Raw genomic sequence first — 13,163 nt, forward strand, 5'->3', positions numbered from 1 at the left:
AAATAAACCAAGGGAAGTACACAAAGAGCTGAAAAGGTGTATTTTCTTCTTTTATTAATTCTCAGGGCAAGGAACTGTTCAGAAAAAGAAAGAACAATGTCAGGTAATGATGTCCCTGTCATTTAACATGTCATTATAGCAAATACTGTAATAAGGAGAGGAAAGACAGACAGAATAAAAACTCTCTTCTGAAGATTTTTTTTTTTTAATTAAAAAGATGAATATTCAGCCAAAACAAGAGCGCAGCATGTTGTGGAACAGTTGTACACTGTGGTTTCTTTGTCTTCTTGGCACTTAGAAACCTAAGTTTGTTATGACTATTGTGATCCTATGCCAGGATAAGTTGTTGGAGATAGTTATGCTGAGTTCAGTGGGTACTGCAGGCCAAACGGGGAATGGCTTCCCTCAGGCCACCAGACAAGAGTCATACAACTTTGTCGTGCATTTTATTATGTTACATTTGTTTCAGCAAGCCTATCTTGCCAGTAGGTTTTGTGTAGCTGTGCCCTGCTTTTTGCAGGGTCCCTAAATGATAATCTCAAATCTTCCAGTAAAAGTGATGCTACAAGGCTGTGGCCTGAGATGACGGAACAGGATGGAAAGCCCTCCAAACCTCAACCTCCTAGAATTTAGACTACATTGCTTCTGCCAGGTTTATCTCAACACTAGTCACATAGTCAGTATCACGTCAGGAAAAAAAAAAAAAAAAAAAAAGTCTCTTACTGATCCTAGCTGTGCTGTCACTTTGCCTGGAGTTTGACAAAGATAACTCTGTGTTTATCCAACTGTTGCTGATGACTTTCTTCTAAAGTCATTTGCAAATTTGCAAAGGTAGAAAAAAAAAAACAACTAACTCTCCCTGTTTATTGAAGTAGAGTCTAGATGCTTAGAAATTTGTGACTGACAGGACAAAACTTGTACAGCAAGACCTGTGTAAACAAGGAGCCTGAACAATTACTGTGTTCTGGTAAGTGGGAATTCACTCCAATAAAATACCAGCCAGGAATCAGTCTCTATGCGAGTGAAAGGCAGAGGTGGGCAATGAGGTAGAATTGCTGACAGAGGGGTGGATACATCTGCTGTGCGATCCTTTCCCTTGTCCCAGCTCCATTTTTGCACCTTCCTTGACAGAATTCAGACTCTGCTGTCTTGTTTCTAGCACTAGATTTGCATGAACACAAATCCTACTGGGACTTCCATTTGACTTTTTCCCACCTTCTGCACTTGCTTGAGAAAGGCTGCAAGGAGAGCTGTAAAACATTGCTGCAGACCCCTGCCCGGCCCCTCACAGAGCTTACTCCAGATGAAAAGAGTTTGATCCAGATCACCCATGCAAGATGAATTTCATGCATAAATGAGCATTGCGCACGAGCCTATCATTATAACTTTAGCTGTCTAACTTTAGACGACAAGTGGGCAGAGGCACCCTTCGGAGGTGCTTGTGTCTCCTGTTGACTCAGCAGGATGACTAACCCCCACGCTGGTGCCTACAGGCAGGCTGGGCGTGTTCCCCCTCCCACAGTGCCAGACCCTCACTGTGCAGTTCTCCGTGCACAGCAGGCAACTCACAAGCTACGCGTACATCACACACAGTCTCTGCTGAGATCTTAAGACACAATTATAAAACAGTTGTTTGGAAACGGCTCCGTTTCTTAAAATGACAGACGAAGTAAAAGCTTGGGACGCAGCTCTTTTCCTCTGCCTTCTTCTTTCCATTTGTCTTCCCAGCTGCTCTTGTCTAGTATTTGGCAGTGCAGTAAAAGTTGATGTTGCCAGAGTATTTGAAAAAAAAAAATAAGATAACTTTCTGGTGTGTTTTATACTGTGTCCATTCACCAAGACCAGAACTTTCTGTCCTGCAATGGCAATGAGTTAATCTTCCTGAGATGCTCTGCTATTCCACAGCCATGAAAAAGAAGACAAATCAAACCTAAAAGCACTTTTTGTGGAAAACATATTCCAGCTTTAACGGCAGACTAGGATTTTGTTTTGGTTTCTTTATTACAATGATTTATATTACGTAAGCTTCACATGTGGTTACTGAAGTCATGTGTCTGCCTTATTTTAGCTTTGGAAATAGCCGTAATGTCAATATCCTTTGCTGCCTTACTGGGCAACTTGAGAAGTCCTGAAAGGTGACAACCTTATGGTACCCTACAAAGCAATGTGTTGCTTTTCCACCCTTTGGCTGGGGAATAAAGTGGTAGGTTCTCCAGAAGGATCCTCTACACGTTAAGTCATCCTATAAACACCTTGGTATTGCTAATGCTGGCACAGCTCCACAGTCGTCAGCAAATGCTGGATTCCTATTTGGGATGATCTGACAATAGGATGTCTCATTCTGTATCTGTCTGGCCTGCCTTAAGCAGAAGTGAGCCATACACAGGTAAGAACACCAGAGCTCTCTTAGTGTTGGTAGCTCCACTGCTACTTTCATTATTGGAGCTGTGCTGATAAGGAACTCCTTCAAAACAAACATAAATGGAATCCAGAAACAAAATCCCCACCCTCCTCCTCACCTTTCAGCTAGGCCCTGCAGGAGACTTAAACTAAGCACTCTTCCACTGTTTGCATTTGAGTTTCCTGCAATGCTCCTCTGCAGTCCTGCAAAGAGTCAGAGGGAGAGGGAGGGATGGAAAGGCAGGCAGAAGACTTCCCTGGTTCAGTAAATGCGATGCCTATTCACTCTTGCAGGTATAAAAGGGCAGCATGCAGTCATCTATATAAAGAATGTTCTTCAGATGGGTTATGTATAACTCCCTGATGGCAAGGGTATCAAATGAAGGTCGAACATCAGAGACCTTTAGGCTATTACGAAATGTGACTCATGGATTAGTTAACTGCCTGTCAGATTTTCCATTATGAAACTTTAACCATGTTCCGTATCTGCACAGGACCAACACCTGTAAAAGTACAAACAAACAAGTGGTTATATACGTATTTGCACTGAAGTGGGTCAGGAGATGTGCTGTGCTATCACAACAATCTTTTTTTTTTCTTAATTACAAACCAATAACTAAGTAATAAAAATGAAGGGAAGAAAATGAAGACAATTCTACAGTAGTAAAAAAAAAAAAAAAAAAAAAGATTATTTTGAAGCACACATTTTCAAAAGATTCTGCAAGATAAATCTTTGCAATTCAACTGTATCAGATGAATCCTGCCTAAAAATCCTTCTCTGCAGAATACCATTATTTTAGCCATGGTGAACATCAGTGCTTCCTCCACATGCTGGCAAGAACATAAGTGTAAAAGCAACTACTTCTGTTCTGAAAAAATAGATTATTATTAAAAATGAAGGGGTTTATTATTTTTATTTTGAAAATCGGCAAGAAGATTCAGCCATTCAGCGGAAGACTCTGCTATGTCTCTCAACAGTCACTGCATCTCACCGTTTTGAGGTGGCTGTGAATTCAAGAAGGCAAAAGGTGCGCTCTGAAAATTCACCACAGGAAGCGCTGCTTTTGACCTGTGTGTCACCAGTTTAATAGGTGAGGTTCAGCTCCCCTAATTTTAGATGTCTGCAGTGTCTATCTCTACATCTGTTACCCCATAGGCACTTTAAAGGTATGTCTTATCTGATCTGGGTTAGATATCTACCTGAGGATGAGATGATTCATCACCTCAGAGTGCCTTTTTCTCCCAAGGGGCTTCAGGAGTGGCGTGAGGTGACTAGCTTGGCTGGACAGCCTTCCCTATAGGCATCTTCAGCTGATTAGAGGAGCCCTACCTGAGTGCTCTGCCCCCACAGTGCTGGCAATTTGTGTGAAATGAGTTGGTTAGCACTGCTCCTTGCTCTTGGGATGTTTTGTCTGTATCACAGAAACACTACCACACCTGGCACAAACAGATCCTAGTAGGCTGAAACAGCCTAGAGGCTATTGATTAAAGAGGAAATCTGAACCACTTAGGTAAGCTTCAGCAATACTTTATCTTCTTGCCTCTAGAGATGTTCCACATCAGGAGTTACGTATGGAGCTCTCATACGCCCACACTGTAGCATCTAATCTGCGAAGACAGGAGTCTCAGTTTCCATGCCTGCTAGTCCAGGTCGTTTCTGCTCTGCCAGAAGTTCAGAAAACGTGAACTGTGAGGACCTATGAAGATCAATTTAGTCTCGAGAAGAAAAATCTGAGGAGAGGAAAGATAGCAGTGTGCAAATATATAAAAAAGAAGCTGCAAAGAGGAAGGAAAAAACCTACTCTTCCTGTTTACTGTGAGTAGTCTAAAAAGTGACAAGCCTGTAGTAGAAGGAGAATTAAGTTAGTCTAAAGCAGAGTGCCACAGAGCAACAAGCCATGCAGCCACTTCTTTGAGCTGAACAGCACCACCATGCCATCTTTTAGGCAAAGGGCTGTGTAGATGGGAAGTCAACAGGTGCTGTTGTCCAACAAGAGCTGGGAGCCCTCGGCTTGCAACCCAGCTTTGCAGTCCTGGCGTGATGCAGGGGTTCCTGGCTTCTGCAACTCTCCCTCAGTTTGGGAATGGGGTTGTTCTGGACATCCAGTTCAATGAGCATCCATCCAGAGTGGTTGGATATATCAAAGGCAGTGTGATGGACTAGGTGTCTCAAAATGCCTTTGCCTGATATGATTTGTTAACTGCAAAGGGTGCAACGTGCAAACTGAAGCCTGAGCTAACCTCTAACCAGGGAGGGGGCCAGAAGTCCAGTTACGTGAGCAGCACAGCTGGCCAAAGTGAGCAAAGGGGACATGGTGGCCTTTGAAGAACCCATCTAGAAAAAAAAAATGTTTTGTCCTGACATAAAAAAACATTATGATTATTTTTTTTCTCTGCTGCCATCACAAGAGAGATGACTGAAATAAAGATTATGCAGCTGAATGCTCCTATTTAATGCTCCTTTTTCCTCTGTATATTTTCCTCTAAATACTGTTGCAACATGGTACCTACAATGTAGAAAATATGCAGGGTGGAAGGGATCTTAAGGAAGACAAAGTGATTTTATTTAAAACAAAAACTGAAACAGGACAGGTTTCGCTCACCCACATTCACAGCTTAATGCTCGTAAGTGTGTGGCCCCCAAGAACTCCAGCCAGCCACTATGCCAGCGTATTCAACCCCAAATCCATCCGGATGTGTCCAGATGATAGGTCCAGGATCTGTTGTGATGGAGAACAAAGGATGCCACCTGTCAAGTTGTCCTCAGGTCTCCTGAGTTAATTCTTAGATCGGTGGCCTTGCACAGGGTTTGGATGTCCTTTTGTATCCTTTTAGAGCTGACAGTGGTGCCATCCTGCCCCAGCTCGGGGAGTCATCAGGACTAATCGCTGTTCTTTGTCTCCAGATCTGAGTGTCTTGTGAAACAGCAAGCAGATGCCCTGGGGTCTTGATGACCTGCTAATCCGGTGTCATTGACACAGCCTTCCCCTCCTGAGTGCTCCTCCTGCTGCCTCCACCCCTGGGCTTCCCCACTCCTCCCTTCACACCGATCTGAACCTTTCAATTTATTACTATGAGCCTCTGCACCACTTCTATTCCCTTGTGGTTGCTGGGAATCCTTCACTGTCCGAGGGATAGGCCTCGTATACAACAGTAGCAGTGAGGAACTAGGAAGACGGCTTTCTTCACCCCTTCTCATGCAAACCAGGGTTGGGTTTGGCTCCTGTGCCCTCGAGGTTGGGCCCATGGTGAGGCAAAGCCCATGGTGGGGCAGGGCAGGGCCTGGCCCTGCTGTGGCCTGGCTGGGGAAGGGGCTGGCAGCCCTGGGCTGATCTGAGGACCTGGGCAGGTGGGGGAGCCTCAGGGGGCTGCCGAGGTACTGTCAGGGCTCGTGGTGCCCTCAGGGCCCTGATAATCCCATGGGCGTTTTTGAGCTGCCATCACCCTGGTGTTTGGTCATGACCCTCTAGAGGGGCTGTGTTTTTCAAAGAAGACACTTAAAGTGACATGAAAGTTGCATTTGGTGTTTAGAAGTTGTAATTGGAAGACAAAGAAGTTTACAGGAACCATACAGAGAGGCATTAGTGCTTTCTTCAAAGTATAATATTAATGCTGCTGAATATAGGAGCCATCCTGACTAGGTGCCTATTTGGATTTAGGTAATTGCTAGCTTACCAGTTCAAACCAGTTCAAAATGAGAATGCACAGCATCCAAGACTTACTGATGCACCTCCATATTTTTTTTTCTACTGCTATAAGTCTCTATTATTTTATCTTCATCTTCTGTCACTTTGAGCTTGCCTACAAGAGGACGACACAATTGTAAACTTGCAATCTGCTTGCAGACCACTACAGTTAAGTCCATGACATGGAGTATCCAAAGAGCAATATCTACTGCCAGTAGACAGATATTCAATACTTTTTTTTTCTTTCTATATTGGGCAAGCCCATACTCTCTCTCTCTCTCTCTCTCTCTATATATATATATATATATATATATCTGGCAAAGAGCTATATTTTTAAGTATTCTACTCTGTTCAGCAGATTCTGCCTCCTGCCGATTACAAGACCATGCCCTACCCTTTCTTTCCATCTGGAGGACAGAATCCACAGAAGAAGCTGCTGGACCCTCCTCGTTCTGGTGTAGGAAAATGTATTGCTTTGCGAGTTCTTCCTGTTCCCGATTGACCTGAACTAACCTGAAATAAGCCATTTGTATTCCTGCAAAGGAATACCAGGTTATCCACATGGCCTTTTGCCCAGGTTTAATATAATTCCTTTAAAGCACACAGCAAATTAATAGTAGTGCGGCTTTCCTGTGCAGGCAAGCCCTTAATCTAATTGGAACATGGAAAGCATTATTTGGGAAGGCAAAGCAGCATGCAGGCTTGGGGAATAAGAGAGGGAGGCAATATAATGTAGAGTCCATTGGGGATGATGCCGAGATCTGAATGCAGAAAGCTAGAAGTGGTTAAGGTTTTGAAAATCCAAGCTAGCAAGGATTCCAGGGACGTGAAAAACAGACCCCAGGTCAGAACTTCGCAATGTTCAGAGAGCTTCCAGCTTTCTTCCATTTGTTCTTCCACTCAGGACGACAACCCTTGATATTTAAGTCAGAAACCACCCCTTCCATCCCTATGACCCCAAGCCACAGAAAAACAAACAAACAACAACAAAAACCACCACCGCCACCAAAAAAACAAACCCCAAGATGGTTTCGACAGGGCTAACTCTACAGCATATAGTTAGTGCTGCCTTTCAGTAAAAATATTCACTCCTTCCAAACGCAGCTCTCACTTAATGAGGAATAGTATCAACCCTGGGCATTCCTGAGATAGTTGAGGCCATGGCTGCTTAACCTGAACACCTCTGGCAGCCGCACCGTATTGCACAACCACCACCTGCAAAGGTCAAAGCTTGTCAGGCGTTCACACCTGGCAGCAGGAGTCAAACCTGTTCACACCAGAGGGGAGAGCAGCAGCGAGGCGCCTCCTCAAAATGCCAGGAAATATCTGCCTCAGCCCCAGCATAGCCGGGGCAAATCCCCCACAGACACATGAGGTGCACGGCAGAGTAAGAGATTCACATTTAGCTGGGACTTGGGCCTGAGGCTGTGAGCAAGGGACTGGACGTCTCATCAAGCTCTGGTCTGGGTACTAGCCAGCAGCAGCAATCCCTGCTAGGCTGGGCTGAGCACAGCCTTCTTCAGACCACCCAGCAGACACATCAGAAGCCTGCAGAGCTAAAACTAGCTAATTATTTTTTTCTTCCCACTCCATTTGCCCATACTCTTTTTCCCCTCTTCTGCCATTTCAGTGGCAGCCTCCTGCAGCACTCAGGTCACCAGTTCCTGGGCCCTGACCCCAGCTGAAGAAGTATCTGCTGTCAGCCTGAGCTGCAAGGAGCTCTTCTCAGAGCAATGCCCTAGGGAGGCACTCAGCATGGGGATGGAAGTAAAAGCTGTGTGAAATTCATGGATTATTCTTCCCCATGTCTGATCTAACGGAGGAAGTAAGGACAAAACTGTGCTTGTACTTCCCCAGTTCCCACAGGGGCCAGTGACTACTTGATCTTGTCTTTAAACTACTGAAGAAAAGAAAAAGAGTACTCCAACAAAGAAAGCATCGAGTGATGCTCGAGTACATTTGTTTTCTTCAGATGCGGACTAGCATATGGTTGGACTGGTGAAATCCTCTTTGTAGGGTCATAGTTTACAGAACTTTTCTGATTCTGTGTCTTCTTTCTGTAAAGAGTTTCTGCTTTCTGTAAACAGCCTGTTGTGGCTTTTCAGGACAAGATGCGAAACTCTTTGAAGTTTTCAAACATGCTCCAGGCATCTTTTCAGAGGATCACCCTGAATCTGCTCTTGATCAAGGCTTCCCCAGGCCATTATGTATATTCCATCAGCCTCTGCTGGTCTGGGACTGAAGGGAGACGAGGTAAGAGGAGACAGCAAGGCCTGGGTGGCAATACGCTAACAAAAGAACAGAGGAGCTCTTAATCAGATTGTAAATTAAACACATAATGTTCATCCTAGGAACTAGGGTTGAGGTGTGCTCAGCATAGGCAGCAACAAACAAAGCACAATGTGGAGGATTTTGTAAATGTGCTGTCAAAGCCTGTCCAGTTTAATAATCACGTTTTTATTTCTAGCAAGCTTGTTTTATTCCTTAGAGTAAGATTTTGTATCAAAACAGAGAGGAAAGACTCAAACCAGAAAACCAACTGTGCATATTTTGGCTAAAACACAAGATGCAGTTCTACAGGCAGCAGCAAACGTTGCCCAGATGTTCCTGCAATTCCCTGCTGACTCCCCTAGGTTTGTGTAACTTGCACTCCCGTGCATTCCTTCCCCGAGAAAATGTGGATGAGCATCCTTCACTCTCCTGTCCGTCCCTGCCTACCCAGAGAACAGGGCTGTGGCTACACACAGGCTCCACGTCCCTGTGCTACTTGCCTGGGGCTAGTTACCCCTGCTCATGTTGGATTGGCATGGGTGTTTGTGTAGCCTCCCCAGCCAGGTGGAAGGACTACTCCCGGTGTAAAGTAAAACCCCCTTCCTGATGGTCTGTTTGAGAGGCTGAAATGAGCTGGGGGTGCCGAGTGAGGCAGGGACAAAGTGGGTAATGCCAGTGACAGAAACGCTTGGATTAGGCACACCAGCTTTGCCCTGTGCACTGGGTTAAGACAGGCATGGCAGGAAATATGCACTAATCTGAGGAAAGCCATTGACTACAGAACAGTATCCCACAGGCATTTCTCTGGGCAGCAGAGTTGACAGTTGTTGTTTTTTATTTTTTTATTTTTTTTTTCCTCTAGCCCTACAAACAGTTATTTTAAGTTCAGATCAGCTCCTCCATTCACTGCACTGCCTAGCATCACTGAGAGCTACAGTGGGGCAGCCACAGGGACACCTCGAGGGCAGGAACAAATGGCAAGTGCTGGCAACTTGCTGGAAGTGCTGGAAGAAATGTCTGAAGAACAACAGCCTCCCAAATGAAAGGAACTGGGGGAGGCCATCTAATCCAATAGGCCTGGCTTTGTTTTGAAGTCAGAGGAGTGGTGCCAGCTTTAAAAATGCTTGTTATCCTTATTCTGCCATGAAAATTGCCTTTACATACATTATTTAAAGCTTCTCCATTCATCAGAAGTTGTGCATGCCGCTGTAGGGAAATGCAGGCTTTGTAGTGAAGGCTTCACTAACAGCATATCAGCGGCTGCATGTGCTTCTTCTTTTCCTGGTCCTCCTCCAAATCGGTATGGCTCTGCTCTTTGATGCCTAAAAACGTCCCTAGAAATCTGGGAACTGATCAGATGCAGCATTCAAAAGTTATGCTGTTAAAGACAGATCTCTGATATTACCGAGAGAGATACAGAATAGACTAAGGACTGTTTCTCGGTTGTTCCATTAATTTGTGGCTGGACAACATTGGCTTTGCATTCTTTATTGCCCTACGTGCTTTTGAAAGTCACTCTATCTGGCCAAAGTTGTTCAAAACCTTTTGAAGAAAAAAGAAATAAAAAAAAAAAAAGGCAGAATTGATGCTAGATCAGATAGTCAAAGTCAGAGTATTCAGCCTATTCTCTATTTAAGGGATCTCATTGCTAGCCCTTCTCCCTTGTCTTGAAGAGCACTGCTGAGAATGTGTCTGCGTGCTTCAGGCTGGGGATGTCTCCGGCCAAAGGCTGGTCCTGAAGACTAGGAAAAAATATGGTAGAAGAGAAAGGCAATGGGGGTGGTCTGCTGTGGATGGGATGGACATGCACTTAACACATGTGGGTGGGAGACAGGAGCCTACAGAGATCAGAGGAGACTTGGCAAGATGAATGTGACAGCTATGGTGTGAGCAGAGCAAGCCAAAACAAGCTTGAAGCATGGCCAGATGTCAATGGGCTGCCCAGTGGGACAGATAAACATGTTTATGCTGTCCAGTGAGGGGACAGATGGAAGTTCACGGAGATGACAGCTGTGGTAAATAAGTCAATAGAGATCAATAGCACCTATCTGGAGCATCATGTGTCTTTGATTAGGAAAAGGATGGGTGAAATACTTCGTGCATCCTGCCGGACTAGCTGACAACAACAAAAACTAGACATTTGTGATGGTACACAATGCACAACAGATACTCCTAGTTGACTGAGAAGTAGGAGAAGCTGAAGGGGGGTGGAGGGCAGAGAATGTCTGCCTGTTGACAGTTTCAAAACAGATACAGAAACCCATGCGCAAGGCCGGTGCCCATTAGCTTAGGGGAAGAATATTCTAAAAGGCAGCTACAGCTTCATAAGCAGGGCTGACGTTACAACCCCAACTGATTGGTGGTGACCAGGGATACCACTCCTCTAGCGCACAGCAACTATCTCCTCAGTCCTCAGAAAGAGGCAGCCCTAGCTGTTCTGAGGCTAACAGCACAGCCTTTGAGAACAGACAGCAGATGAGGATCTGCAGGTGGGGGCACAGAAAATCTGTGGATTTTCTAGGATTTAAGAACTGAATGTCCAAGCAGCTGGTAGCATCATGTTTTAAGCATTTTTGTTTGTGTGCACCATCAAAAACTTGCTGAGTTTAACAGACACGGAAGAGAACTCAAGAGGACTCCGGTGCTAGCTAAGTGCTTGGCTCAGGTACTGGTTAGCTGCTCAACTTCCTCTAACAAATTGCCTCTGACTCAGCTGCAGGAGAATAAAAAGTGAAACCGAGAATACATAGTTCTGTCCAAAGGGGATGGTAAAACTTACTGACAAATAAAGGGAAAACTGACTTTCCTAAGCAATAGGAGCACTTGTGTGCCGGCAGAACAGGACTCCAACTCTGTAATTTGCTCTGCCTTGGGTAGACTACATCGAAGCACATCCAGCACGACACAGCATGACAAATGCACACAGGCCCCTCTACCAACCTACTGCTCTATCACTTTTTGTGGATGACAGACGCACGTGGGTGCACCTGCTTTCCTGACCTCAGGCCTGGGACCTGAATTACCCTGACACTTCTAAAACTTGCACAGTGACAAAGGATTAATTAATGCCGTTTTCTAGGGTGTATGAATTATATCAAACAACGCTATTGTTTACAAAAGCTTTGCAAACATTGTAGGGATGTAGGCATTGCAGGCTTGTTGAGACTTTAGAATTGACCATAAAGCTGTAAGAAGAAAAGGAATTAAAAGTTTTATTTGAAATTTGCTTTTAAACAACCAGACAAACCAACAAACAAATTTGGGTCTAAACCCAATAGCAGCTTTGTTTACAATATAGATTTTTTTCTTTTTTTCCTTTTAACTGATCTTAGGCAACCTTGGTGACCACACCTACAAGCATTTAAATAATATAAATAGGTGCACCTGGGGCAGAGCTACAGCTATAACCCTTTAACTCAGGAGTTGTAGCTAGCTAAGGAAGCACGATGGAAGACCTAAGCAGAAGAATGGTAAATGATCTGTTTAAAGATGCCACTTGTCTTGTACAGTATTTGTCTTCCCCTTTTCCATAATGTGTGTGAGTGCTCATTTCAGGAGTTGTTCATTGGTGTATACATTTTGTAGGATTTAATTTTTGGAATGGAAAGACTTTGACTCTGAAGGGCAGCTAGTTAGAGGATCTATATATGCAGGAAAAACTAAGTGAAGAAATATAAATGTATATATTATGTGTAAGTGCTGTGAAAATGTTTTGTCTTGCTTTTAAATTCCGTAGTGAATTTAGCTGTGCCTCTGGAGTAGGTGTCTTCCTTATAAGCTCTTGTTGAAAGAGGCAGAAACCCAAGGAGGAGAGAAATGGAGGAGTAATTGCTACGTGTGCATCAAGGACAAACACAGCCCGTTTCCTTTTCCTGATGACCTAATAGCCTCTGAAGTATCTTGATCCTGTCAGTGTGTTTGTCAGTACTTTTACTGACCCAAGTGCAACAGCTCTAGTACTTTCAGTGTCATTAGGCTGTGATGCAGTGGGAATAGAGGTGTATATATATATTTTAACAGTGAAAAGTATCTTGATGCTTATTATTTTGCTGGCGTTTTACGGACTAGCAGTAGACGCAAGTCTTGATGAGTTCAAGGTGGGGCCTTTTGCGTCTGCAATGGAATAGCTTGATAAAACAGTCACTACCTGGTCACAGGGGACCTTTGGCATCTCAGTGGATTTGATGGCCGAACAAGGCTTTGGAGTGGTAAAAAGATGAGACTTTTAATAACTATTGTTGACTGCTAACCCCAGCATATTGGGGCAAGTGGCTCACTTATGTGCCAGTGGTCAGATATGTAACAGAGGTGTATGTAAATACAGGCACACGAGTGATTTGTGCTGAGGGCAGCTGAGCTGTGTCAGTACCCCTCACGAACCATACACAACGAGGTCTACAGCAGAGCTCAGCCTCCTGCCGTGCCCCACACGGGCTGCACGAGCACCCTGTGGAGGCCTCATGGCAGGAGGCCACGAGGCTGGGCGAAGCAGCCCTTCCCCCGCCGACTGATGCTCCGGGTCTAGGTAGCGCTGTAACCCAGAAAAGCCCTCAGCGTGCCACTTCTGGGGCCTTTCCCCTCCCCACGCCGCGGTCGGGGCGGGCGGGGCGGGCCCGCTGCGCCTCCATTAGGAGCTGCGCCACAGCGCCGGCTGAGGCGCACAAGATGGCGGCGGGCGCCGGCCGGGCCGCCCACGTGACTCGGGCTCCTGCTCCTTCTAGAGGCATCGCGGCGCGGGGCCGGCGGGCTGCTCTCGCGAGAGCACCGAACAAAGCGCTGGGTAAAGAATAGGGGGGGAGCGCTGTA

This window comes from Netta rufina, assembly GCF_964035555.1.
Source record: "Netta rufina genome assembly, chromosome: 1".
NCBI lineage: Eukaryota > Metazoa > Chordata > Aves > Anseriformes > Anatidae > Netta > Netta rufina.